The sequence below is a fragment of the Zalophus californianus genome, chromosome 4 (assembly GCF_009762305.2).
Source record: "Zalophus californianus isolate mZalCal1 chromosome 4, mZalCal1.pri.v2, whole genome shotgun sequence".
Classification (NCBI taxonomy): domain Eukaryota; kingdom Metazoa; phylum Chordata; class Mammalia; order Carnivora; family Otariidae; genus Zalophus; species Zalophus californianus.
The window spans coordinates 107,378,620-107,383,788 of record NC_045598.1 but is presented as its reverse complement, the minus strand read 5'-3'; positions in this window follow the sequence as shown (position 1 = coordinate 107,383,788).

The window sequence follows — 5,169 nt, the reverse complement described above, 5'->3', positions numbered from 1 at the left end:
AACGGCCTCCCTAAAGACCACCCGAGCGAGCAAGAGCCCGGGGACGAAGACACGCCTTTTGGCTCGGCTCTTGTTGCTGGGCCCAGGACCCTTGCCCCGTGTGCGAGTGCAGGCCGCGAAACCAACACCTGACTCGCAGGAACCACACTGGAGAGCATCCTGGCTCTACCCGAGACAGCCGTTACGGAGGGTGGAAGCATTCTGCCGTGTGCCTGCAGCCGTGCGCTGGAGCGAGTCCCAGACCATTTTCGGAGTGAGACTCAGGCGGCGGCAGAAGGCAGAACACGGCCCCCCGCTCGGCTCGTGAAGCCGGGCCTGCGGCCCCGCTTTGGCATGCAAGTCTCATTGCCAGCGGAAGGACGCGAAGCAAACACAGTGTAGAGAATCCGTCCTGTAGCTGCCGCCGACGTCTCTGAGGGAGGAGGCAGTGTACGGTGTCCGGGCGAGAGAGCCTGGGGAACGGGTTCCATGTGCCAAAGCCAGGTGAGACAGGCCGTTGCGGAAGGCACCCGTCAGCTCAGCTCTTGCTACCCGGAGCTGCTACCTCTACACTGCTCCCCGTGGCTCGGGAACTCTCGCCGCTCCACCCTGACTTGGAAGAAAGCAGCCTGGAAAGCAGCACAGCTGTAGCTCCCGTCCCCTCTCCACGGGGCGCGGCCACCTGTTCAACCGTGCTTGTGTGCCCAGCTGGGGAGTGAGTCTCAGCGGAATTCCAAGGGAGAAAGAAGCAGGGGCCCAAGGCGCCTCTGGACGCAACACCTCTTTCCTGAGGCCAGGCCGTCTGGCCCTGTGTGCGTTTAGTCCGAACTGCTATCCGCCTAACGCCAAGGAACCAAAGGCTAGAGGCCCCGACCCTCCGGCACGAACGCCCTTCGTGAGCGCACACTTCACTTGTGGGGTGTTTGTGTGAAAGCGTGAGCGATGGAACCTAAACGTGACTCTGACCGAGAAACAGGCCTGTAAGGAAGGCTGCTCTCTCGACCGCTCTCTTGTGTGAGGAAGTGAGCACTGCTCTACCCTGGGGGCCTGCCTGGAGACCTAGGTACCTAACCACTAGCACGGAGAAACCAGGGTGTAGAGTGACCGAACACTAGCTAACAGCAGTGGAGAGGGACCGTGCTGTAGACAGCATCACGGTTCTGAAGGGTGGCAACACTTTCAGTGTGTCTCTGTGAGAGCCTAGGAAACGATTCCCCTACATCACAGGGCGAGAGAAACGGCTTCGCGCAGAGGCACCTCTCGCACCAGCTCCAGGGTCACGAAGCAGACACTCCTCCAGCACGGGTGCGTGGAGCCCTGAGTTCCAGGCACCTCCTTTGAAGGTAGAAATCTGGGCAGGTAACGTGCCTCAAGCTCCCGCCGGTCACTGGGTTAGAGGGCGCGCTCTACTGTGTCCTGTGGCTGAGAGCTCTGGGAACGGCCTCCCTAAAGCCCACCAGAGCGAGCAAGAGGCCCGGGCCGAAGAGTCGCCTCCTGCTCGGCTCTTGTTGTGGGGCCCAGGACCGTTGCCCCGTGTGCGAGTGCAGGCCGCAAAACAACCACCTGCCTCGCAGGAACCACACTGGAGAGCATCCTGGGTCCTGCCGGGACAGCCGTTGCGGAGGGTGGAAGCATTCTGCCGTGGGCCTGCGGCCGTGCGCTGCCAGCGAAACCCAGACCATTTTCGGAGTGAGACTCAGGCGGCGGCAGAAGGCAGAACACGGCCCCCCGCTCGGCTCGTGAAGCCGGGTCTGCGGCCCCGCTTTGGCATGCAAGTCTCATTGCTAGGGGAAGAACGCGAAGCACACACAGTCTAGAGAATCCGTGCTGTAGCTGCCGCCGACGTCTCTGCGGGAGGAGGCAGTGTACGGTGTCCGGGCGCGAGAGCCTGCGGAACGGGTTCCATGCTCCAAAGGCAGGTGAGAAACATTCCGTTGCGGAAGGCACCTCTCGGCTCAGCTCTTGCTACCCGGAGCTGCTCCCTCTACACTGCTCCCCGTGGCTCGGGAACTCTCGCCGCTCCACCCTGATTTGGAAGAAAGCAGCCTGGAAAGCAGCACAGCTGTAGCTCCCGTCCCCTCTCCACAGGGCGCGGCCACCAGTTCAACCGTGCTTGTGTACACAGCTGGGGAGTGGGTCCCAGCGGAATTCCAAGGGAGAAAGAAGCAGGGGCCCAAGGCGCCTCTGGACGCAACACCTCTTTCCTGAGGCCAGGCCGTCTGGCCCTGTGTGCGTTTAGTCCGAACTGCTATCCGCCTAACGCCAAGGAACCAAAGGCTAGAGGCCCCGAGCCTCCGGCACGAACGCCCTTCCTGAGCGCACACTTCACTTGTGGGGTGTTTGTGTGAAAGCGTGAGCGATGGAACCTAAACGTGACTCTGACCGAGAAACAGGCCTGTAAGGAAGGCTGCTATCTCGACCCCACTCTTGTGTGAGGAGGTTAGCACTGCTCTCCCCTGTGGGCCTGCCTGGAGACCTAGGTACCTAAGCACTAGCACGGAGAAGCCAGGTTGTAGAGTGACCGAACCCTAGCTAACAGCAGTGGAGAGGGACCGTGCTGTAGACAGCATCACGGTTCCGGAGGCTGGCAACACTTTCAGGGTGTCTGCGTGTGGGCCTAGGAAACGATTCCCCTGAATCACAGGGCGAGAGAAACGGCTTCGCGCAGAGGCACCTCTCGCACCAGCTCTAGTGTCACGAAGCTAGCCCTCCCACGGCACGGGTGCGTGGAGCCCTGAGTTCCAGGCACCTCCTTTGAAGGTAGAAATCTGGGCAGGTAACGTGCCTCAAGCTCCCGCCGGTCACTGGGTTAGAGGGCGCGCTCTACTGTGTCCTGTGGCTGAGAGCTCTGGGAACGGCCTCCCTAAAGCCCACCGGAGCGAGCAAGAGGCCCGGGCCGAAGAGTCGCCTCCTGCTCGGCTCTTGTTGTGGGGCCCAGGACCGTTGCCCCGTGTGCGAGTGCAGGCCGCAAAACAACCACCTGACTCGCAGGAACCACACTGGAGAGCATCCTGGGTCCTGCCGGGACAGCCGTTGCGGAGGGTGGAAGCATTCTGCCGTGTGCCTGCGGCCGTGCGCTGCCAGCGAGACCCAGACCATTTTCGGAGTGAGACTCAGGCGGCGGCAGAAGGCAGAACACGGCCCCCCGCTCGGCTCGTGAAGCCGGGTCTGCGGCCCCGCTTTGGCATGCAAGTCTCATTGCTAGGGGAAGAACGCGAAGCACACACAGTGTAGAGAATCCGTGCTGTAGCTGCCGCCGACGTCTCTGCGGGAGGAGGCAGTGTACGGTGTCCGGGCGCGAGAGCCTGGGGAACGGGTTCCATGCGCCAAAGGCAGGTGAGAAACATTCCGTTGCGGAAGGCACCTCTCGGCTCAGCTCTTGCTACCCGGAGCTGCTCCCTCTACACTGCTCCCCGTGGCTCGGGAACTCTCGCCGCTCCACCCTGATTTGGAAGAAAGCAGCCTGGAAAGCAGCACAGCTGTAGCTCCCGTCCCCTCTCCACAGGGCGCGGCCACCAGTTCAACCGTGCTTGTGTACACAGCTGGGGAGTGGGTCCCAGCGGAATTCCAAGGGAGAAAGAAGCAGGGGCCCAAGGCGCCTCTGGACGCAACACCTCTTTCCTGAGGCCAGGCCGTCTGGCCCTGTGTGCGTTTAGTCCCAACTGCCATCCGTCGAACGCCAAGGGTCCAAAGGCTAGAGGCCCCGAGCCTCCGCCACGAATGCCCTTCCTGAGCGCACACTTCACCTGTGGGGTGTTTGTGTGAAAGCATGAGCAATGGAACCTAAAGGTGACTCTGACCGTGAAACAGGCCTGTAAGGAAGGCTGCTCTCTCGACCCCTCTCTTGTGTGAAGAGGTTAGCACTGCTCTCCCCTGTGGGCCTGCCTGCAGACCTAGGTACCTAAGCCCTAGCACGGAGAAGCCAGGCAGTAGAGTGACCGTACACTAGCTAACAGTAGTGGAGAGGGACCGTGCTGTGACAGCATCACGGTTCCGGAGGCTGGCAACACTTTCAGGGTGTCTGCGTGAGGGCCTAGGAAACGATTCCCCTGAATCACAGGGCGAGCGAAACGGCTTCGCGCAGAGGCACCTCTCGCACCAGCTCTAGTGTCACGAAGCTAGCTCTCCCCGGCAAGGGTGCGTGGATCCCTGAATTCCAGGCACCTCCTTCAAAGGCAGAAATCTGGGCAGATACCGTGCCTTAAGCTCCCGCCGGTCACTGGGTTTAAGGGCGCGCTCTATGTTACTGTGGCTGAGAGCTCTGGGAACGGCCTCCCTAAAGCCCACCCGATCGAGCAAGACCCCGGGTCCGAAGACACGCCTCTTGGCTCGGCTCTTGTTGCTGGGCCCAGGACCGTTGCCCCGTGTGTGAATGCAGGCCGCAAAACCAGCCCCTGAATGGCAGGAACCACACTGGAGAGCATCCTGGCTCCAGCCGGGACAGCCGTTGCTGAGAATGGAAGCATTCTGCCGTGTGCATGAGGCCGTGCGCTGCCAGCGAGTCCCAGACCATTTTCGGAGTGAGACTCAGGCGGCGGCAGAAGGCAGAACACGGCCCCCCGCTCGGCTCATGAAGCCGGGTCTGCGGCCCCGCTTTGGCATGCAAGTCACATTGCTAGGGGAAGAACGCGAAGCACACACAGTGTAGAGAATCCGTGCTGTAGCTCCCGCCGACCTCTCTGCGGGAGGAGGCAGTGTACGTTGTCCGGGCGCGAGAGCCTGGGGAACGGGTTCCATGCGCCAAAGCCAGGTGAGAAACAGGCCGTTGCGGAAGGCACCTCTCGGCTCTGCTCTTGCTACCCGGAGCTGCTACCTCTACACTGCTCCCCGTGGCTCGGGAACTCTCGCCGCTCAACCCTGACTTGGAAGAAAGGAGCCTGGAAAGCAGCACAGCTGTAGCTCCCGTCCCCTCTCCACGGGGAGCGGCCACCTGTTCAACCGTGCTTGTGTGCCCAGCTGGGGAGTGGGTCCCAGCGGAATTCCAAGGGAGAAAGAAGCAGGGGCCCAAGGCGCCTCTGGACGCAACACCTCTTTCCTGAGGCCAGGCCGTCTGTCTCTGTGTGCGTTTAGTCCGAAGTGCCATCCGCCGAACGCCAAGGAACCAAAGGCTAGAGGCCCCGAGTCTCCGCCACGAACGCCCTTCCTGAGCGCACATTTCACCTGTGGGGTGTTTGTGTGAAAGCATGAGCG